The sequence below is a fragment of the Schistocerca nitens genome, chromosome 1 (genome assembly GCF_023898315.1).
Source record: "Schistocerca nitens isolate TAMUIC-IGC-003100 chromosome 1, iqSchNite1.1, whole genome shotgun sequence".
Classification (NCBI taxonomy): Eukaryota; Metazoa; Arthropoda; class Insecta; order Orthoptera; family Acrididae; genus Schistocerca; species Schistocerca nitens.
The window spans coordinates 1026475485-1026500391 of record NC_064614.1 but is presented as its reverse complement, the minus strand read 5'-3'; the positions used below and the strand labels follow the sequence as shown (position 1 = coordinate 1026500391).

The 24907-nt window shown below is 42.8% G+C and overlaps 1 protein-coding gene across 1 annotated transcript in view; it reads right to left on the bottom strand.

Annotated features, from left to right (window-relative positions):
• The window catches only part of LOC126196528 (estradiol 17-beta-dehydrogenase 2-like), a 115100-nt gene extending 104848 nt beyond the window's left edge, over nucleotides 1-10252 (bottom strand). Inside the window, exon 1 of the mRNA XM_049934572.1 lies at nucleotides 10140-10252. The gene's annotated coding sequence lies outside the window, so the exon portion shown is untranslated. The remainder of the gene's footprint in view (nucleotides 1-10139) is intronic.
• Nucleotides 10253-24907: the final 14655 nt, after the last annotated feature.

The following is a 24907-nucleotide window of genomic DNA, read 5'->3' as shown; positions in this document are numbered from 1 at the left end:
CAGGCAAATAGCTGTGTGCAAACCAATCACGCTGCCCGCGAGAATCACGTCCTCTGGAGCGGCAGCGCCACCAGGAAGTGAGACGCGCACTTAAGCAACCGCACACGAGCAGAAGTTGTGTGTTGCAAGTTGTAATTAAGTTCGAGTGTTGCTAGGGAGTTCCTGCAGAACGTTCGTTGTGTCTTCAAGTCGTCGAGGCATCCAGTAACATAGAAACAATGCCCGATGGATAGGCAATGACTAATCTTCAGTAGAAACAGAACAGCAAATGCAATTATTGTGTATGGACAAAGAACGCCTGTCTAAAGATTTAAATTAGTACTGTTAGTTTGGGACTGTTCTTCGATGGTAACTTAAGACAGAAGACAAGTTTTCTTCCGATTTTAGTTCAGAAAACAATTTAATTTGTGTTCATGCACTATAGTCAACGCAAGACAGGTAGGCTAAAAGTGTTGTAACTAATGTTACCAAAGATGAGCAGTATATTTTACTATCACTATTCTGTGTTACTTTCATTGTGTATGTGCTGCCATAGAATCCACGCACCCATCATGCCATTGCACCTTTATTAGTCTTTTTCAGTGGCAACTAGATTTTCATCAAAGTGGACGACGACAGCCCACAACACTTTTATGCAATAAGTAGCTGAAATCTCTAGTATTCGCTCTCTATGAAATAACATCAATTAGTTCTTCATAAATTGTGCATATACTGAGCCTTTCGTAACGGGACGGCACAATTCACATATTGTGCATTTGCAGCATGTATTTACTCCACATCTATTAGTTCACCTCCTTCTTCCATCTCCCCCACCCCCCCCCATTTGTGCTTCTCCCCATTCTCTCTTGGTCTACCTCCTCCTCACGCCGCTCTCTGTCCAATTTTTCTTCTTCCGTTTCTCTGTCCATCTCGTGCTGCTATTCTCTCTGTCCATCCGCTACACCCCCTTTCCCTGTCGATAACCCCCACCCTACTCTCTCTGTCCCCTCCTCCCCCTCATTCTGTCCTCCCCTATATCTTTGTCTGTTGAGGACTGGGTGCATCAACTTTGATGAATAGCTCGCTGTTGCTTGAAAATATTAATATACAGGATGATAATTATTGAAATATATGAAAAAAACGTAAATCAGTTACAATCTACAGCGTGTACATACTTTACTCAACATGTAAACGTCACTTCAGGTATTCGGATTTAGGTCATGACACTTTCGATATGACTCCCATCATTGGCGATGATGTGGGGCAGACAAATAGCGAAATTCTGCATGATCCGCTGATGAGTCGGAACATCAATACTGTCAGTGACTTCCTGAATGGCTGCTTTCAGCTCAGTAGTGGTTTTGGGGTTATTGTTGTACACATTGTCTTTAATATAGCCTACAAAAAGGAGTGACATGTGTTCAGATCCAGAGAATATGGCGCCCAATGGAGCCCCACGCCAGTGGCCTCTGGGAACCCCAGAGCCAAGATGCAGTCCCCATAGTGCTCCTCCTGGACATGAAACACTCTCCTGCTTCGAAGGGCTCGAGTTCCGTCTTGCATGAACCACATCTTGTCGACGTCAGGGTCGCTTTGGATAATGGGGATAAAATCATCTTCCAAAACTTTCACATACTGTTCGGTAGTCACTGTGCCATCAAGGAATATTGCACCGATTATTCCGTGACTGCACACTGCACACCAGACAGTCACCCACTGAGGGTGAAAATACCTAGTTCATGTACGGTTACTTAAAAGCGCGTCTCCCTTCCCAGTCGCGCTGCCGCTCCAGGGAGCCTGATTCTCGCGGGCAGCATGACTGGTTTGCTCCCAGCGATGTTCCTGCTGCGGACGAACGTCCACGGTACATCTGGTGCCAATTGTCATAAACAGGTCTCGGACATATTCGAAAGAACAGACATCACATATACATAATTCAGGCAAGGATGGGTAATGATCTCTTGAGTGTGGATGCTCTCCAGGCCCAAACTCATATGGAAATCAGCGAAATGTCACGAATAATGGGCAAGAGGCACTACATTAGTGTGTGTGGATTAGTTGACAATTTGTGTCTGATGGGAGACGTGCTAGGGTGGTCCATGCAGTTGCGATGGCCACTGTGTCCTGATGGCATTGTCGTAGTTGGATTTCACCCAAGACAGTGCGGACGGACTCAGCACACCGGGTAGCGCTCCACAGTACGCTTGTTTACCTGCTAGCACGGGGTGCTGTGTCGTTGTACTGACATATTACCGCCTCGCCATGGCATTATCGTATCGACAAGCTACAATCAAACTAACGGAAGACAGAAGGCCTATGAGATAGAAGGATTTCTTCGAGACGAGATGCACATAGAACCCCAAGAACTGATAGCCACCCCTCTGTCTGTTGAATCCAGCACAGTATACTTCAAACTGATTGACGAAGCGGCCTGTAACAGAATCCTACAACGATCTAACAATGGCTTCCGCTTCTGCCACGCTGACGGACATGTGAGTGTGGAAGTGGTGGGCCATGGTGGTCTGGGGATGCATGTCGTACGCATCTTTGAACAACTGTTCGAAGCTCCCACCAACCTCGTCGCTTATGCGCTGCGGCCATATGGCACAGTTTTGAGCCCCACATAAGAGAAATGGAATACCTTTGAAACATGGTACGCCAGGTATGCATAGAACTTAAGAAGCACATTCCATCATACGTTTTCGTTGGCGGATGCCACACAATTGGTACATATGAAAGACAACCGTGGACCTGCTTGGGCTGTGGTCAGGAAGGCCATCTCCAATCTGAGTATATTCAGCGATACCTGTCCAGATGCCCCACATGGAATTTCCCCAGGGATCCACAATGACCTCCCTCCTGCTAATATATATGGAGGCGGCACTGCATGGTGTGATGGATGATGCAGACTTGATACCACCTGACGCCCCTACAGCCTGCCGTGGTGGCCGAGGGGTTCTAGGCGCTTCAGTCTGGAACCGCGCGACTGCTACGGTCACAGGTTCGAATCCTGCCTCGGGCATGGATGTGTGTCATGTCCTTAGGTTAGTTAGGTTTAGGTAGTTCTAAGTTCTAGGGGACTGATGACCTCAGATGTTAAGTCCCATAGTGCTCATTTGAACCATTTGAAGCCCCTACAAGTTCCGCTGGCGACACAGCACCGATGGCGACGCCGACACCACAGCCACTACACAGTATAGGGGTTGCATCCTCTGGACATCTAGGCATCAGGCGCACCTGGCCGCCATCACTGTCAGGTTAGGGAGCAGGCACTCCCAATGCCGAAACCCGCCATCTAGTGGATGCACAAGTCATGGACCCACAAGCAAAAGTCACCCAAGTGGCATTGGAAAGACAACGAAACTACCGCAGCGTTTCTTCTGATCCTCTCTTGGCGACTGGGCAGGTGACATGGAGGCAGATGACATGCAGCATACATCAATAGCTCCTCCGACACCCACGGGAGGCACTGAGTTCAGAGGGAGACCATACGGCACAATAATGAACATCATGCAACTGGGCAGATGCATATTGTCTGCCCCGTCATGGGCTTGCGCCCACTCTTTACGTCCACCACTTGAGATGTGTCAATCCTATCGCGTGGGAACAGTGTCTGTTACTCATTCAGCCGTTAAGACCCGCGTGTTACACGATATGTTAAGAGCATCAGACTTGGGCATTGTTCTTCTCTGGGAGGATCATTCACACTTGCATTTATACCTTCATGGTTATGCCGTCTACAGTATACAGTCAGATGGAAGAGGAGGAACGGCCATCTTTCTCCGCGACGGCATAGAAGCAATGGTCGTGACATACTTGTCAAATGTGTGAGGCATAGCACTCACATTTGCTGCGATAAGCATCATTAACTTCTCCACACCCTCAGGTACTTCACACCTTGATGACAAGTACTGTTCCATTCGGAGGAGCTGGTAACGTTTTTGCAGGGAAACATGGACCATTACATAGTAGGCAGCGATTTTAACAGTGAACTGCAGCCCAAAGACTAGATACTGCATCACATCCCATGTCTGGCTCTGCACGTGCTGCTACATAACCTGGTACTCCATGACACATAGCTCATACATCATGGATATACTCACCTTACCAGCCACTCTGCCAGTCGACTGGACTAGATATATGTCAGACGCAGCTTCCGCCCAGCGACCAGTAACGCAGAAATCTGGCCAACAGCCGTCACAGATCATGTCACATATTCTGCACTGTTATCCTACCCCACCAACTCACCTGAAGCAGCAGAGGCCTATGGACGCTAAACATTACCCTTCCACTTGAGGAAGCACATTGGCAAGCAGTTTCTAACATGTGGCGCCATTGTCTCAGAATCCTGTTCACGTATGCTTCAACATTACAGTGGTGTCTGGGGTGAGTCAAACCTGCCTTCTGCAAGATCCTGATGGCATACAGACGTGATAGATCGAGCTAGCACTTCACCTACAATGTACTTCATCACGCTTTCTGTAAGACAGAATATAAACTTTTCACACGTTTGAAAAGAAAGGTATAGAAATTTCCACAATATGTTGCCCCTAACCCAGACAGGTCATCCCTGGAAGAGAAGCCATGCATGGAAAAGTTTTTGATCACAGCAGTAACTCGTTTTAACACGTCGCTCTAATATTTTACTTCTGCTTCAAGCTCAGATGTTACTTTCTCATCTATTTCCCCCATGATTTATCCTCCAGCTTTTAAAGTTAACACACATTTTCTATGTCAGCAGAATTTTCATGAGAAACTAATCGGGAATGACCGCTTTTCCGGTCATTAAATCTCTCATTAGGTTTTTACAACTGTGATGTTGCAGTAAACAATAAACATGGGTCACAAAAAACGCTACCCTTGCTTTGAGAATATACTAAAAATAGCCTTTGTTGTTTCTCACCCTTCCGATTGTTCCGAGAAATAAATCTTTATTTAAGTATCTCGGAAGGCCAGCGTATTGCCCGCATTAATTATGAAAATCGCTATCCATATTCTGTGCCACATGACCTCGTTTAGCGATATGATTGCGAAGGTATTCGTTTATCGTCAAGTTGTTCGCAGGATCGTCAGAAACTGAATCACTATCATCTTTCGTTTTATATGAGTCATTTGTGTTTGTTTCAGCGTCGTTATCATTGTTTCTAATGTGGGGAGCGCCTAACTCAGATAAACCACACGCTAAGCCGCAGGCTGTCCTATTTTAGATACTGTTCACCACTATATTACGCCCCATGTTATCACAATCTGATGTTTCTAGACTCGATCTCTAGCTGGAACTATGTGGCTGTCTTTTATTTTTAAATAGCACATCGGTGTTTGCACTCGTTCTCATAGTTTCCTCTTTATACACTGCCTTATCCACCGCGAGTTTCCGGTACCGAGAACCACTTTTTCATCTCAGACTGACACTCATTTTAGCTAATACTAAAATATAAATCACGACCTAAACACTAAACAATTGCACTTTCAAATCAAATAACTGTCAGTCAAGTGGCCTGCTGTTAGAGACCGAGCAAGGTGGCGCAGTGCTTAGCACACTGGACTCGCATTCGGGAGGACGACGGTTCAATCCCGCGTCCGCCCATCCTGATTTAGGTTTTCCGTGATTTCCCTAAATCGCTCCAGGCAAATGCCGGGATGGTTCCGTTGAAAGGGCACGGCCGACTTCCTTCCCCGTCCTTCCCTAAACCGATGAGTCCGATGACCTCGTAGTTTGGTCTCTTCCCCCAAACAACCCAACCCAACCCAACCCCTGCTGTTAGAATGACTGGGTATATCTTCTTTGAACTTGAAGTTTGAGTGTTCAAGGTCGACATTAGTTACTCGTATGAAAGTGCTAGCGGCGACTTCCATCACAAAGCTTCATAGTGAGCAACGCGATTTGTCTTCCTCACATATACCGTAAGAGAAGGCTCGACACTGAATAATGTGAATAAAGGCTACGTAATGTCATTACTAAAACAAACCCCGTCCATTTTCCGTTGCCTGACCAGAACGCTCATGAAACATGAGCTGATTGTCGCCAATGTTACTAATATCCACTTTATTGTGAGTTAAGTTCGCATTGAAACTCCCTGGCAGATTAAAACTGTGTGCCGGGCCGAGACTCGAACTCGGGACCTTTGCCTTTCGCGGGCAAGTGCTCTACCATCGGAGCTACCCAAGCACGACTCACGATCCGTCCTCACAGCTTCAATTCTGCCAGTACCTCGTCTCATACCTTTCAAACTTCACAGAAGGCTGCTAAAACGGCGGGAATCGAAGACGGCAACCCCTTCAGAACATAGGAGATCTAAGCCTATGCACTGCACAGTTTTTGACCTCGAAGAAAGACATAAAGCTTAAATCGCATTGCGCCCGATGTTTGAGTGCCATGTCTCTAAAGTACATGAAGAATGTACGTGAAAAGTTTATGACAATGCACCCATAGCAACCAGTGAAAGTGACTAGAGCCTTCGTAGAACCTCCGTATGAGTTGAAAGAATAAATTTTTGGTTATACGTTAATGACTTAAATCTGTAGTACAGAATAAAGAGTACCAAATTAAATAATTTCACAAAATGTTAGAAAATGGCAAATATTGTACATGCTTCAAAAAAGTGATTTGATAGTTTATTAATATAAAAAAGTCACTCATAAAGTTATACGGTGAGGCAGCGTTCTAAAGAGACATTTATTCGGTAAGCAAATTTGTATTAAGGATAAGATGTAAAATTATATCATTATAGTTGCTTTTATTTGGGGTGTCAGGAACACTCCTCGCGAATACTAGCGTTATGAAAACAAGCGCGACAGCGTGAGGGAAAGAATTCGAATTTCCATAAATCCCTATTTCAAAAAGTGCAATGAACAATAGGAAGCCTCAAAAATAATTATACACGAAAACAATAGTTTAGTACATACCAAAATAAAAGGGCTCTTTGAGAGACCCCTCCATAGTAATTGTGTTCCACCTTCCGACTACGGTTCTTCGTGGTTAACCACTATACCACCTAGCTGGGTTTGAAATCAGAGACGTGAAAATAGCTTTCTTCAAGCGAATTCACCTACACATATTATAAAAATGGATGTACGTTCGTGTGTTCCACATATCCTCCCAAGCCACTGTACTGATTTCAATCAAATATGGTACACATGTCCCTTATTGCCAGGCATCAATCCCTGTAGGGGTAAGAGCTACCTACTTTAGTCCAGAAGATATGTTGTCGTAAACACTGAGATGCATGAAAAACTGCCGCATTATACACTGAGATGACAACAACAAAAAATGGTGCTAATGCTCCTGAGCGCAATGGGACTTAACTTCTGAAGTCATCAGTCCCCTACAGCTTAGAACTACTTAAACCTAACTAACCTAAGGACATTACACACATCCATACCCAAGGCAGGATTCGAACCCGCGACCGCAGCGGTCGCGCTGTTGCAGACTGTAGTGCGTAGAACCGCTCGGTCACTCCGGCCGGCAGAGGACAAAAGTCATGGGGTACCTTCTAATATCATGTCGAACCTCCTTTTGCTCGGCGTAGTGCAGCATGGTCGCCGGCCGGGGTGGCCGAGCGGTTCTAGGCGCTACAGTCTGGAACCGACCGCTACGGTCGCAGGTTCGAATTCTGCCTGGGGCATGGACGTCTGTGATGTCCTTAGGTTAGTTAGGTTTAAGTAGTTCTAAGTTCTAAGGGACTGATGACCTCAGATGTTAAGTCCCATAGTGCTCAGAGCCATTTGAACCATTTTTTTGCAGCATGGTCCCAGCAAGTCGTTGGAAGTCCCCTGCAGAAATACTGAGCCATGCTGCCACTGTAGCCGTCCAAAATTGCGAAAGTGTACCCCATGCAGGATTTTGTGTACGAACTGATCTCTCGATTATGTTTCATAAGTGTTCCATGGAATTCTCGTTGGGCGAATCATTCGCCTGAATTGTCCAGAATGAGTTTCAAACAAATCGTGAACAATTATGACCCAATGACATGGCGCATCGTTGTTTGGGACGTGAAGTCCGTGAATGGATGCAAATGTACTCGCGTCGGCCATCTGCTGCCATAGCCCATTAACGCCACATTTTTCCACACTGTCCGTGACATGGCGCCTAAAACTGCGCGGCCACTCCGCACGGCTACCGCTAACAAAACAGTAATTTTTTTCCTTGGATGTTAACTAAATCTTTTTTCGTCTTTCGCCGCATTTTTCGTAATCGAAAATGTAGTTAAATGTCGAAATTTGGGAGGATTTTTAACTGATATCCAGTTTCATTCAGAGGTAATGATGCCAGAAGAAGTCGTAATCAATGATATACAGAATCCACGTAGTTTGTTCCGACAGCCTTGCAACCACACTACATTTTCTTTCCTTTCTAATTTAGTTTCTCTTATTATCTTTGTACCTGACTTTGTCTTAAGTCCCACAACGATTTCGGTGGTTATTTCACGCAGTGTTGCTTGTCTGTTAGCACTGACAACTTAACGTAAACTCCACTGCTCTCGGTCGTTAATTGAAGGCCGTAGGGTGCTACGTTGTCTGTGAATAGAGGTAGCGTCTGACATTTGGTAGCATCAGCACGCTCTTGACACTGTGCATCTCGGAATACTGTATTCCCTAACAATTTCTGAAATGGAATATCCCGTGCGTCCAACTCCAACTACCGTTCCGCGTTCAAAGCCTGTTAATTCCTGTAGTGCAGCATGTTGGACGCCTGTTCACAAGAATCGTCTGAGTAAAAATGACAGCTCTGCGAATGCACTGCCCATTTATACCTTATGTACACGGTACGACCGCCATCCGTATATGTGCATACCGCTGTCCAAAGACTTTTGTCACCTCACTGTATTTCACGTTTAAATTTAATAGTTCTGTGCTACTAATCCACATATAACGCTAATGACAACTAGTAAGTTATGTCATGGTACCACTGATAGTTCAGGAGATATGACGTCACAAATACAGAGGTACGTGAATAACTGCTGCACTGTGCATGACGTTTAAATCTTTTGCCCGTTGGACACTGTAGACCGGCAGTACACCCGTGGATATTTTGATTATCAAATACGCCGGGAGAAACTCAAGAATCACTGTAAATTTATTGGTTCTTTGATACTATCTCTATTCGCAACACATTTTGCATACAGTATTCACAAAAAAAATGGTTCAAATGGCTCTGAGCACTATGGGACTCAACATCTGAGATCATCAGTCCCCTAGAACTTAGAACTACTTAAACCTAACTAACCTAAGGACATCACACACATCCATGCCCGAGGCAGGATTCGAACCTGCGGCCGTAGCAGTCACGCGGTTCCGTACTGAAGTGCCTAGAACCGCACGGCCACCGCGGCCGGCACAGTATCCACATATACCACTGAATGTATCTACAAAATTATATCAATGTACGGCACACAGCTCAGAAGGTATGACATCGTATGCACTGGAAGGCCTGGAAAATTGCCGCATCAAGCATAACGTTTGAAGTTATTACTTCTTTGCTACTATCCCTATTCGAAGCGTATTTCGCAGGCAATGTAAACGTATCCCGCTGAATGTACCTTCATTACGACACATAGTTCAAACGATATGCCGCGTGGTCTTAGGCGTCTTGTTACGGTCCGCGCGGTTCCCCCCTTCGGAGGTTCGAGTCCTCCCTCGTGCATGGATGTGTGTGTGTGTCGTCCTTAGCGTAAGTTAGTTTAAGTTAGATTAAGTAGCGTGTACGCTTAGTCACTGATGACCTCATCAGTTTGGTTCCATAGACCTTACCACAAATTTCCTAATTTTTCAAAAGATATGACGTCATAAACATTAATAATACCAAGTGAGGTTTTGTTAAGTATAGTCTTTACTACTACGACACCCCTTTAGTCGAGTCAGCTTAAGGAAATCCTGGCAGCACTTTACGATAGCTTTCAATTGTCAAGCGCGAACGTCTGTATTGCTATGAAGAGCCGTTGCCATAGAGACGTTTACAAAACCGTGTTGCTGACACGCGAGACAGCTGCGTCTAGCGTACAGAAACCATGCTGGTTCATCTCACACCGAGTCTACTCTAGTAGTACATACAAGGTTTCGTTTCTAATATGAAATTGGTAAAATGAATACCCTGCCAATGTCGGGTTTGTCAGCTAATAGATTATAATCAAATGCTGCATAGAAATAAGCATTAATCTTACCTTTGGCGAAACCAAGGAAACCACGGTAAGCAACGGATTCCCGGTTAGGCAGGTTAACGATGCGTTAGCGTGAACTCTGTCCTTCGCCGCTATTAGCCGTTCGAAGGACGAAGACGAACTTAAAGTCAGCTGCGTCGCTCTCATCGTGGCCAGAAACTTTTGGAGGTTACGTAACCAAAGATAAGCTGCCACCACACACCGACTGGACTTGATAGTGAGTGTGCTCAGCGTTTTCGTGAGAAAGGATGGCTCATTTAGTGAGATGAAATACTACTGGCATTCAATACCCTAGACAAATATTCACAAACATTGAACCTTGAAATGGTATTCAAAAACCATGACAGCTATGTTTCAGGTACGTTTATTAACCGGTTTCGTTATAAATGAACGTCTTGAAGTGACACCGAAACCTAATCAACACTCTTCGCAACTAATTCTCACAAAGCGGTAGGTACGTGGCGGTATCATGAGTCAAAATCAACGTGTTGCTTAGACGCACTTAGGTTTGGGCGGGTGGATAGTAGATCGCAAATAATGGAAACAAAGGATGTGGAATGTACAATCCTGCTTGTTGTCTGCCTGAGGAAATAATGATTAATTATGTCGAAGATGTGGCGATTACGAAAGCAGTAAACTATTGTAGCTCTTGCACACGGTGCAATATGGTGATACTAAGCAATTTTCTATGCGTACTGAGGAGCAATTAGAACAAAAACCTGTTACCTTTAATATTGGCGTAAATACCAAGTTACTAAAAATACATAAGAAGGTAGAATACATTTTGTGGGTAGCAGATGTGACGGGACAAAAGTTTTTGGGTGTCGTCATGGGCTTTGATTCTCTTCGACATATGAACTTAGCTGCTGGCAAGAATTAAATACGTTATAAATGTATGTATGTTCCGTAACTAAAGTCTCGATGTGTGCAACTGTTGTAGAAAAGCGACCTCTGGACCACGCTTGACAGATTGAGCAGGTTGCTGCGAAGAGTCTCCTCTTTCCGGCGGCAAACATTAGCCGTCCGAGCCAGAGACACAGTCTAGCATAGCAGTCTCGACACTCTGTCTCGTTTCTGTTACGTACAGCGATAGAAGCGCTCCAAGTGGCCAGCAAGCGTTACTTCTGAATACGATATCTAATGAGCGCGAATACTAACATTTATATTATTTGCAACATAGTTTTTACAATAAGGGGTGTATGTAGTGCCATAAAAATCGACAATAACTAAAAAATGACAGCACATTTGTCATTATTGAGTTTCCTAATGGCCCTGGGAGGTACAAAACGGTACAGTACAGCATACTTTATTTGCGATTCTCTTGTAACGTACAGACATTTACACAGAACTGCTACTAAACACCAGAACACCTGACTTTTAGCAGAAAGACATACCATATCCACCCAAAAAAGACGTGTTTTCCTCGCTATACCTTCAGCCAAATCAGTGAATGTGGGACATGGGAAACGTATATGGAAGGCAATACCTAGGTCATTTAACGTGACAAGTAAACCACCACAACTGAAGTTTAAGAGAAAATTACGCCACCACAACTGAAGTTCAAGAGAAAATCACAAAGACATGATAATAAATCGTCAAAAGCAGTAAAACTGTTTCCCAGTACATACGAAACCGGTTCGACAATTGTTACTAAATCTGAGCCACAAATGTCAAGAATCTTCAACGCATTACCTTTTGAAGCGTACTGACATTTATAAAAAGTATTAGTATGTTAGGAAGTGGAGTGAAGTGTAAGAATGAGCAAATCATTAGCCTGTATAATTTTTTTTAAGTGTCAAGGAAAGTGCCTACGATTATAACAACAGATAACACCAGAGATATGTATACACTTTTCGTGCATGAAATATGTGTTTATATTCTCTTGCTTTCAACGGAATGAACTGCAAATATACATATATTCGAAAATATTTCCTCATGAATAAGTTGCAGCTTATGCCACTGAATTAATGTGATTCGGCTGTTTTACATGTATTTCACGATGATTCATGTATTTTTGTTATTTAATAACGCATGGAACGCTAAACTATAACAACTATCTCGATAATTAAGTGGAAAATAATTAAAAACAAGCATTATCTCTACGATGCATGTGAGTGCCTGCTTTCTCACCGCTCGCTCCATCTGTCAAACGGTAACAAATTTCCCACCAGTGTCGTGACTGTATGTGTTAGACTGTGGGCAGAGATATCATTTCATCGAGATGGCCGCTATTCAACGCGACGAAGACCTCCGAAGAACTTACATTTAATTGTAGAAAGCAATGGAATTATGAAGTGATTGTCTATATTGGTCTCCTATGGCCTTTGGTTCAGTCCCGATTTGAGTCTTGTTAGAGAAGCTTACGCCAGATCTGGTAAGTGCAAGCTCTAATTAATTATTGTGTCTAACAGCCACTTGGAAAGGCAATAGATTGCGGATATAGGTGGAATCGCGATTAATAAATTTTGGGAGAATATCCTCAAGAAGGTTTGGCTCAAATGTCTCTGAGCACTATGAGACTTAACTTCTAAGGTCATCAGTCCCCTAGAACTTAGATCTACTTAAACCTAACTAACCTAAGGACCTCACACACATCCATGCCCGAGGCAGGATTCGAACCTGCGACCGTAGCGCAAGAAGGTTTCTTCAATTGTTGAGTTAGTATTCGATCGGTGTTGTAGATCAGAACTTAGTGTGAACGAGTTGTTACACAAGTTCAGGAATGTATCTGCTTCTGTTTGTATTGTTCCGCGAGAGAAAGCAGCCAGTCTTGCTAAGACAGATATTTCAGGTTCCAAAGAGCTAGACACAAGAAAGTAATATCTTATTGAGATCTTATTACGATTTAAAATCAGTAGTTAGAGAGAAAGGATTTAATTAGATTTCATTTAAGAACAGGGGAAGGTATTAACTTATTTATTCACTTAATGATTATTTAAAGGGTTTAAAGAGAAAGAAATAAGGAAATTGAACAATAAGAAATAGCGTTTACACATCGTAAGAGAGTTAATAGTATCGCAGAGACGGCTATCGCTATGTCACAGGTTTGCTACGTTCGGAATTATCGTAATAAGAAACGGATTACTAAATTTAACTGAACAAGGGTGGTACGAAATTGAGATTTACCGTAACTAAATGAAACGTTGGTCGCGGTAAATACTTATTACGCGTTTTTACGTGATTTTTGTTTTATAGTAGTGAAAGATTTTCGCATAGTAGACTATACCGACTGTTAGCGCAAATAACGTTTACAACCAGCGACATTTACAGTCATTTTGGGTTATAAAGTTGTTTACTGTCATTAAGAGGATTTAATCATTTAAATTGTGAATAATAACGCTATAGTCGGTTCAAGTTAGGTGTTACAACGTATGCAATTTTACTGAGAGCTGCTGAACTGCTGTTGTCAATAGCAACCCACGTTACGGCTCGTTGAACGAATTTATTCATGTTTCAGATACCGTGCAGTGTGCACAAGGTGTAATCAAATCCTAGTTACTATAACGAAAAGTACCAATAGTGAAGTGTGTTGAGCCGGCCGCGGTGGCCGTGCGGTTCTGGCGCTGCAGTCCGGAACCGCAGGACTGCTGCGGTCGCAGGTTCGAATCCTGCCTCGGGCATGGGTGTGTGTGATGTCCTTAGGTTAGTTAGGTTTAAGTAGTTCTAAGTTCTAGGGGACTTATGACCTAAGATGTTGAGTCCCATAGTGCTCAGAGCCATTTGGACCATTTTTGGAAGTGTGTTGACCATTCACTACTTCCACGCATTTCAGTACTATTGACCAGTGTAGTGTGTACGATGTAATACGAGCATGTAAGCTGTGTACTTTCGTTGTAGTGGAATGCGTAGTTTGCGCACATACGTTCACACGGTTAAAAAAAAAGTTCAAATGTGTGTGAAATATTATGGGACTTAACTGCTAAGGTCATCAGTCCCTAAGCTTACACACTACTGAACCTAAATTATCCTAAGGACAAACACACAGACCCATGCCCGAGGGAGGACTCGAACCTCCACCGGTACCAGCTGCACAGTCTGTCACACGGTTAAAGATCTTGAACTAAAATTTAACGATTTATATTAGTACTGGAACGAGGTGTGCATAATCTTGAAGGCAGTAACCATTGTCAGTATACAGATTAGCGTCATGTCTCGCCACGCCACTCTACGTAGATCAAAGTGGCATAACACAGTACACATGGAGGAGCAAAATCTTTCATAATAAAACAATGGACATTTTAGACAAAGGAGCAATAATCTTAGACGTAATGCTAAACAGCAAACTGCCTTGTACTGATATACTGCGGTTAATAATAAATCGAAGAAAAGCTGGAGGACGCAAGTGGATCCAACAAAGAGAGGCGTGCACCGTGATTGGCTTAAACAAAATTAACATGTATTCATGGTTTACCATTTGGGAAAGAAGCGGGCTAATGATAACAATGATTGCTTGTCTACGAATGATACGAAGCAAATTTCAAAAATGTCTATTGCGAATAGGACTGAAGGGAACTCCAGTATGCGATTTGTACACTGAAGTACATCCAGTATTTTCGTTCACTAAGTACGAGTCACAACAAAAATATAATTGTAATTACCTGAGACAGTCTGCATGAAAATCTAAGAAATTACTTATGAATATCATTTTAGCTTTGTCTTGTAAGAGGTATTTTCGCAAAGGACAACTGTCAACAAAAGATGTAATGTAGATGCACCACCACATCGGTTAACACACTGCTACAAATCCAAGAACACTCTTTGAATCTAAAAGAGATCTAAAACAATAACAAGGAATTGATGTGCGCTTATGCGAAACACTAAAAACGCTACGACACATACTAGTTTCACGTACATTCTTTGTGTTGTGTGATTATGCATGGAGTCTTGTTTAAAAAAAAGAAGTTCAAATGTGTGTGAAATATTATGGGACATAACTGCTAAGGTCATAAGTCCCTAAGTTTACACACTACTTAACCTAAATTATCCTAAGGACAAACACGCACACCCATGCCCGAGGGAGGACTCGAACCTTGGCCAGGACCAGCCGCACAGTCCATGACTGCAGCGCCCATAGACCGCTCGGCTAATCTCGAGCGGCTCTTGTTTCAAAATCTACTTTAATAACCAAAATTTTGAAGCTTGTGAACATAGTCAACACGAAGACCCATAATTTAACCGATCTTATGAAAGCATTCGATTGCTTCAATGTGTTACTTCTTGATTTTAAGGTGGTGATCCATCAGAGACAAGCAGTAAGTGTTTCATCCTTTCAATATGTCTCATTATTGTACAGTGGAGCTGTCTGCTACTATTTATTGCACAGAAGTAGCTCTATGTGTTACTGTCCCTTGTCATGAACAACAACACCATTACGTCGTAATAAAAGTAGTATAGGTTATGGTTAATAAATTCAAACATTAGAGAACTGCAGTTAAGGAAGTGGATATTCCTTGCATTACCACTCATGATTCACATATCGGATTATAAATGAAGAATAAAATATCTACTTTCTTTCGTCAGCTCCCTTGTACCATTTCGCAGACAGGCTGTTTTCGTGTGCGGTGTAGTTCGTCCACCCCAGTGAAGTGTTAAAATTTTGTTTACGTGTAGATTGAGATTAGCGAGGGCAGGAAAATTAGAAATTAGATTTATTTCGTGTCATCTGACTTCGTTATTATCATGCTGAACTCAAGATTGTGTTTCCAAAATGTTCGAGTTTCATTAGTAACTGCATCTGGCGTCTGCCTGCACGTCTGTATCCATTGGCTTGTAAACATTGTGGCCTAGTGTTGGCAACAGCCGAGTGAAAACTACCAATTGTGTCGGTTATTAGGAACCGACCAACTCATGCGGTTTTAGTTTAAAACAACCATCTGAATCGGTTTTTAGGAAACATCGATTCATGCGGTTGCGGTCTTACGTATCGGTTAAATTATTCATTCACATCTTTAAGTGAAAATCGACAATACAGTCCGTCGTAGTTTTGCATATTTGTGTTATACAGTACATACACTACTGGCCATTAAAATTGCTACACCACGAAGATGACGTGCTACAGACGCGAAATTTAACCGACAGGAAGAAGATGCTGTGATATACAAATGATTAGCTTTTCAGAGCATTCACACGAGGTTGGCATCGGTGGCGACACCTACAACATGCTGACATGAGGAAAGTTTCCAACCGATTTCTCATACACAAACAGCAGTTGACCGGCGTTGCCTGGTGAAAAACTGTTGTGATGCCTCGTGTAAGGAGGAGAAATGCGTACCATCACGTTTCCGACCTCGATAAAGGTCGGATTGTAACCTATCGCTATTGCGATTTATCGTATCGCGACATTGCTGCTCGCGTTGGTCGAGATCCAATGACTGTTAGCAGAATATGGACTCGGTGGGTTCAGGAGGGTAATACGGAACGCCATGCTGGTTCCCAACGGCCTCGTATCACTAGCAGTCGAGATGACAGTAACAGATCGTGCAGCCACGTCTCGATCCCTGAGTCAACACATGGGGACATTTGCAAGACAAAAACCATCTGCACGAACAGTTCGACGACGTTTCCAGCAGCATGGACTATCAGCTCGGAGACCATGGCTGCGGTTACCCTCGACGCTGCATCACAGACAGGAGCGCCTGCGATGGTGTACTCAACGACGAACCTGAGTGCACGAATGGCAAAACGTCATTTTTTCGGATGAATCCAGGTCCTGTTTTACGGCATCATGATGGTCGCATCCGTGTTTGGCGACATCGCGGTAAACGCACATTGTAAGCATGTATTCGTCATCGCCATACTGGCCTATCACCAAGCGTGATGGTAAGGGATGTCACTGGTTACACGTCTCGGTCAGCTCTTGTTCACATTGATGGCACTTTCAACAGTGGACGTTACAGTTCAGACGTGTTACAACCCGTGGCTTTACCCTTCATTCGATCCCTGCGAAACCCTACATTTCAGCAGGATAATGCACGACCGCGTGTTGTAGGTCCTGTACGGGCCTTTCTGGATACAGAAAATGTTCGACTGCTGCCCTGGTCAGCACATTCTCCAGATCTCTCACCAATTGAAAACGTCTGGTCAATGGTGACCGAATAACTGGCTCATCACAATACACCAGTCACTACTCTTGATGAACTGTGGTATCGTGTTGAAGCTGCATGGGCAGCTGTACCTGTACACACCATCCAAGTTCTGTTTGACTCAATGCCCAGGCGTATCAAGGCCGCTATTACGGCCAGAGATGGTTGTTCTGGGTACTGATTTCGCAGGATCTATGCACCCAAATTGCGTGAAAATGTAATCACATGTCAGTTCTTATATAATATATTTGTCCAATGAATACCTGTTTATCATCTGCATTTCTTCTTGGTGTAGCAATTTTAATGGCCAATAGTGTATTTTCTTTTCAAGCGAAGCAACTGAGCACTCTTTCTGTTAGTTGAACCTGATACTCATTGTTTCTGCTGATTCACTCTTTATTGTTTCAGTTACTAAGCGATCCATTCATTCTTCTTAGTGAAACTAGTTTTCAGTACTTTCACTGGCTGAGCTAAAGCAGTAGCATACGACTAGAATATGCACACTGGCGGGGGAAATCCTTATCTCCGATGATACGTCAAGACATCTCAGACAAACCACACTATCTGAACCGAGGGTGCAACACAGTCCCTTTGACGCAGATGCTGGTGGAAACTTCTTCATTTCATCTTTTCTTGACAGGACTGCCAGTATACGTTTTCTCAAGGCGGTGTGCACCTGTCTGGCTGGTACCACAACAGAAGATGTGAACTGCTCTCTAGACATTTATTCTGTTAAATAGAATAGAATTTCCAGTAGAGGGAGCAGTATTTAAAAAGCACTACTTTTCTGCCGTCGAACGTCACTATTGGCGCAACAGAAAGTCGTTACATGAGTAATTTTGGTCAATACTAGGCGCTGCATCGTAAGATGAATTCCATCTGATGGGGATGACATAGTTCAGCTTCAAATCCTTTTTGTCCAGATGAGCTTAGCAGTGTAGACTGTCAGTTTCGTGGTGACTGCACTAATGCCTTTGAAAAACACAAAGATTTTGTGACATTTCTGCCTCAAGGAGCTAAGTACCACCGAGTCAGGATCCTTGATCACATTTGACGCTGCTAAATTACATGTGTGGGCAGCACAGTTCAAATAAACAACGTTAATTTTTCTTGATACATCCACCACAAGACATGCATCGTCGGTGACACTTCTCCCCTTTCAAAAAAAATTGTCTTCACACTCTTGGTAAGGTATTCGGAAGTCTGCCGATGAGAAGTGTGCAATGTCCAGAACATCAGACTGCAGTTTGTACTGATGAATGTCACTGTCAAAGTCCATTGTGTATTTATTTATGTTGGTCCACATGTCCACAGTCAGTGCAAGATATTTCGTTCAGCCAGTTTAATGCCAACAAACGATATCTCTGATTACAAGTCAACGATCAGGGAAGGCTAAGAAAGTCGTGGTTTTAGTTTCTTACTTAGTTTGATAGATTTGAAATTATCAACCAATAATGATCTTACGCCTTATCTTAGAAGATAGTCTAAGAAATGGAAAATCTACCTTTATACGTTTATAGCATTTGCAGACTTCTATATCTAGATCTACATGATTACTCTCTATTCACAATAAAGTGTCTGGCAGAGGGTTCAATGAACCACGTTCAAGCTGTCTCTCTACCGATACAGTCTCAAACGGTGGGCGGGGAAAACGAGCACTTAAATGTTTCTGTGCCAGTCCTGATATCTATTACTTTATCGTGATGATCATTTCTAAATATGTAGGTGGGTGCCATCAGAATGTTTTCGCAAGCGAAGAAGAAAACTGATGATTGAAATTTCACGAGAAGGTCCCGCCGCAACGAAAAACGCCTTTGTTTTAATGATTGCCACTCCAATTCACGCATTATGTCTGTGGCGCTATCTCCTCTACTTCGCGATAATACAAAACGGGCTGCCCTTCTTTGTACTTTTTCGATGCCATCCGTCAGTACCGTCTGATGCGAATCCCACACCGCACAGCAATGCTCCAGAATAAGGCGGAAAAGCGTGGTGTAAGCAGTCTCTTTAGTAGATCTGTTGCACCTTTTATGTGTTCTGTCAATGAATCGCAGTCTTTGGTTTGCTCTACCCACAACATTATCTATGTGATCGTTTCAATTTAGGGTATTTGTAATTGTAATCTCTAAGTATTTAGTTGAATTTACAGCCTTCAGATTCGTGTGACTTATCATGTACTTAGTATTCATATGAATAACTTCACGCTTTTCTTTATTCAGGATCAACTGCCACTTTTCGCGCCATACGGATATCTTATCTAAATCATTTTGCAATTCGTTTTGGTCATCTGATGACTTTACAAGACGGTAAATGACAGCATCATCTGCAAACAATCTAAGACGGCTACTTAGATTGTCTCCTGTGTCGTTAATATAGACCAGGAACAACAGAGGGCCTATAACACTTCCTTGGAAACGCCGGATATTACTTCAGTTTTACTCGATGACTTTCCGTCTATTACTACGAACTGTGACATTTCTGACAGGAAATCACGAATCCAGTCGCACAACTGAGGCGATAATCTGTAAGCACGCAGTTTGGTTAGAAGATGCTTGTGAGGAACGGTATCGAAAGCCTTCTGGAAATCTAAAAATATGGAATCAATTTGATATCCCCTGTCGATAGCACTTATTACTTCATGAGCATAAAGAGCTAGTTGTGTTTCACAGGAACGATATTTTCTGAATCTGTGGTGACTATATGTCAATAAATCGTTTTCTTCGAAGTACTTCATAATGTTCGAATACAGTACATGTTCTAAGACCCTACTGCAAATCGACGTTAGTGATATGGGCCTGTAATTCGGTGGATTATTCCTACCTCCCTTTACGGGTATTGGTGTGACTTGAGAAATTTTCCAGTCTTCAGATACGGATCTTCCTTCGAGCGAGTGGTTGTATATAATTGCTAAATATGGAGCTATTTTATCAGCATGCTCTGAGAGGAACCTGACTGGAATATAATCTGGACCGGAGGCCTTGCCTTTATTAAGTGATTTAAGCTGCTTTGTTACACCGAGGATATCTACTTCCAATTTTCTCATCTTGGTAGTTGTTCTTGATCGGAATTCATTAATATTTACTTCGTCTTCTTTGCTGAAGGAGTTTCGGAAACCGTGTTAATAACTCTGCTTTAGTGGCACTGTCATCAGTGACTTCACCGTTGTTATCGCGCAGTGAAGGTATTGATTGCGTCTTGCCACTGGTGTGCTTTATGTATGACCAGAATCTCTTTGGGTTTTCTGCCCGATTTCGAGACAGAGTTTCGTTGTGGAAAGTATTGAAAGTATCTCGCATTTAAGTACGCACTATATTTCGAACTTCTGCAAAACTTTACCAGTCTTGGGGATTTTGCGTTCTTTTAAATGTGGCATGCTTTTTTCGCTGCTTCTGCAACAGTGGTCTTACCCGTTTTGTGTACCATGGGGGATCAGTACCATCTCTACGCTTACATGATCAGATCGGAAGGAGTGCAGACTGTCTCTTAAGAGCATTTTTATCAGCTTTTTTAAACAGATATACTTTGAGTTTCTTTTTGATGGTTGTGGGTGTGACGGTATTCAGCCTAGCAACTACTGCCTTGTGGTCGATAATCCCTGTATTCGTCACGATACTCACTATTTGTCCAGGATTATTTGTTGCTAAGAGGTCAAGTACGGTTTCGCAAACATTTCCGCTTCGAGTGGGCTCATGAACTAATTGTTAAAAATAATTTTCTGTGAAAGCATTTAATACAATTTTGGATAACGTTTCATGCCTGCCGCCGGCTTTAAACGTATAATGTTTCCAGCATATCGAGGGTAGATTGAAGTCAGCACCGACTGTAATTGTATGAGTGGAGAACCTATCTGAAATGAGACTCACGTTTCCTTTGAACTGTTCAGCAATTATAGTTGTCAGGGGGTCGGTAAAACGATCCAATTAATAGTGTAGTCCGATTGTCAAGTATAACTTCTACCCACACTATTTCGCAGGAACTACTTCGATTTCACTACAAGGCAAACTGCTTCTGACAGCAATAAATACTCCACCACCTATGCTATTTAATCTATTCTTTCTAAACACTGTTAGATCAACTATTTCGCAAGAACTATCTACTTCGATTTCACTACAAGGCAAAATACTTCTGACAGCAATAAATACTCCACCACAAATTCAATTTAATCTATCATTTCTAAACACTGTTAGATCAGTTTGAAAAAAATTCTACTGATTTCCTGATTTAGTCAGCTTTCTGTACCTATAACTATTTGAGCTTCAGTACTTTCTATTAGGGCTTGGAGTTCTGGTTCTTTCCCAACACAGCTACGACAATTTACAACTACAATACCGATCGTTTCTACAACTAACTTACTTTGTTTTACCTGGCCCCTTTTAGGTGGACGCCCTTTCTGTGGTTCCCTAAGGCCCTCTAATCTAAAAACCCCGCCCCGTACCTTCCACACAGCCCCCGCTACTCGTGTAGCAAGTCAAGGAATCTGCAGCCTACATGGTTACAGAACCGCCTGAGCCTCTGATTCAGATCCTCCACTCGGCTCTGCACCAAAGGACCACAGTCTGCTTTATCGACGATGCGACAGATGGTGAGCTCCGCCTTAATCTCGCAAGCAAGACTGGCAGTCTTTACCATTTCTGCTAGCCGCCCGAAACCAGAGATAATCTACAATCCAAAGCGACATTCGTCATTGGTACCGACACGAGCCACCCCCTGCAATTGGCTGCACCCTGTACTCTTCATGGCATCTGGAAGCAGCCCTCCCACATCCGGAATGACTCCCCCCAGTATGAACACAGAGTGCACACTGGCTTCCTTCCCCTCCTTGGCAGCCATGTTCCTAAGGGGCTCCATTATGCGCCTAACGTTGGAGATTCCAACTGCCAACAAAGCCACCCTGTGTGAACGCCCAGACTTTGCGGGCCGAGAAGCTTCCTCTGGAACAGGATGGACGACAGCATCCGGCTGAGAGACGTCGTCAGCCACAGATAATGCCCGAAACCTGTTCGTCAAACGAATCAGGGAGGCCCTACGATAGGCCCCTCGGAAAGTTTTTCACTGCCTGCCAGACTTTGGAATTATCTCCGACTCAACCATGGGTGAGTGGTCAACCTCAGTGCACGCAGTACCTGGGACAGACCGATCGGGGGACTTGTGCGACGTGCTCGACGTCTTTCGCATCCCCGCGTCTGATCCCCCCCCCCCCCCCCCCCCCCCAGTGATGGCCCTTGGCAGCAACCTGAAGTTGTGTGACAGAAGCCATTGCAGTCTGGAGCTGTGAGCGAAGGGTCGCCAGCTCAGCTTCCATATGTACACAGCAACCACAGCTCCTAGCCTTTACTGCTGTCGCTCCCATTTGAATCTCATAAAAATATACAACGAACGAATGGTGTACTCAGCTTATTAGCAGCAGGAATTGGAAGTGCTCTCTCACAAACGGTCCAAACAACACTGTGCACACTAACCAAAACAAACAAAAGCCTGTACAATACGAGGGTCATTATAAGGGCGGTATGGTGTGCTACACTTTTATTAAAATAAAAGCTTGTGCCTAATAAGCACTCAAACACGCAAGAAATTTCAAAAGTAATCTATTAACTTCGCAGGTATTTGTAAATAAGTCGCTCCAGTTGGAAGCCCGTAAAAATATGTAATCAACGAATGATGTACTCGCCTTCTTAGCAGCAGGAACACGAGGTGCTCTCCCACTGATGGACTGTCCAACACTTAGAAAATCTTTTGACAATGTTGACTGGAATACACTATTTAAAATTCCGTAAGTAGCAGGGATAAAATACGGGGAGCGAAAGGCTGTTTACAACTTGTACAGAAATCAGACAGCAGTTACAAGAGTCGAGGGGCATGGAAGGGATGCAATGGTTGAGAAGGGAGTGAGACAGGGTTGTAGTCTATCCCCGATGTTATTCAATCTGTACATTGAGCAGGCAGTAAATGAATATATATATATATATATATATATATATATATATATATATATATATATATATATATATATATATATATATATTGTCAGGAAGCTTTTGCTGTCGGTGTTTGTATGGAAGGCAGCAATGAACAGAAGTGAAACATGGACGAAAACAGTTTAGATAGAAAGAGTCACGAGAATAGTGACTTTTGAAATGTGGTGGTGCAGAAGAATGCTGAAGATTAGATGAGTAGGCCACTTAACTATTGGCGAAGTACTGAACAGAGTTCTGTAGAGGAGAAATTTGTGGCACAAAGTTTAAGAACTGGTTGTCCTTCCTTTTCAAGTTGTCTACTAGATTACTTGATGATCTATGGAAACGTATGTACAGATCGTGCAGACCGTAACAACGTTATCAGTTCTTGTGTATAATTCTCACACAACTGAGCGATTCCGCATTTTTATCCAGATACAAAATTTATTATTAAGTAAATGCACTATTCTTAAACACAGACGAAAAACAGGACTGTGAGCTGTTTTTTGGCACTGGATGAGAAGCAGATATCAGGGCCACATTAACTCCGACTACAGGCGACAATAGATTTGAATGAACAACAATCATTCAACAATACAAAAAATAGGGTTTTTTTCGCCCAGAACTAATGCGCCAGCAGTCAGGCGAGTGACCCTGCCGCTCACCGAGTTCAGAAGTTCACGGACTTTTCTACGGTCTGTTTACAGTGTTAGCTGGAGACAGATTTAACTGTGAAATTGGAGAACCAATGAGTGACTCTGAATAATACTACTTCACACTCGTGAAGTACTATGCAGGCTAATTTTCACAGGCTGTGAAACGTAAACAGGTTTGTGTGGATTAGTGTGAACTGTATGCATGTAGCCGGAGACGAAATTTTCTGTATGTACATGTTTAGCTTCCAGCAGATAAACAGTTGAATAAACGTTTAAGGGCTAAGTACAAATCGCTTTCAGTTGACGGGTATCAACACAGCTTCTCAATAAAACAGACTGAAAACTGTCCCTAAAATTTGGCAATATTCCGTTGTTCTTCACGTAACATTTAGGGAATTTTTACGTACAATATTGTGCTCCGAACTGTACATCAACTTAATTAGTTACGTGTTAATTACACGAGGAACAACTTAATTCACAGAAATATAGTAATGAATTTTAAATGAAAAAAGAAGTATTAGTTTACTCCGTATATAGTGAACCCTTTAGGACCTGATTTTTCTGGAGGAAGGAAATCTTGTCTTTATGCTCTAATGCTCTTAGGTGTTTTTTTTAATGATTTTAGATGCTTGATTTATATAAATGTATGTACGCATTTTCAATACGTATTTTGAACATTTGGCTTTTATTCTATGGACTAAAACAAACAATTTGGAAAATTCACTGTTGTAATAAATAAACTGGTAATTCAATAATTACCTTGCAAAATAAAAATAATAATATTCAGTTACACAGTGGAGTATATCTAGACAAAATTTTCTTGGATTCTGGCGGACAAAGACTGCTGCGCACTGCTACATTCATTTGTTGATATTTTTGCAGTGATACCTAATAGGTGAGAGTACTCGTGGATGATGAAAAGGTTGAACATTCAAAGATGTGTACGTGAGATTTCCATTGAGGAAAAATACACTCCTGGAAATTGAAATAAGAACACCGTGAATTCATTGTCCCAGGAAGGGGAAACTTTATTGACACATTCCTGGGGTCAGATACATCACATGATCACAATGACAGAA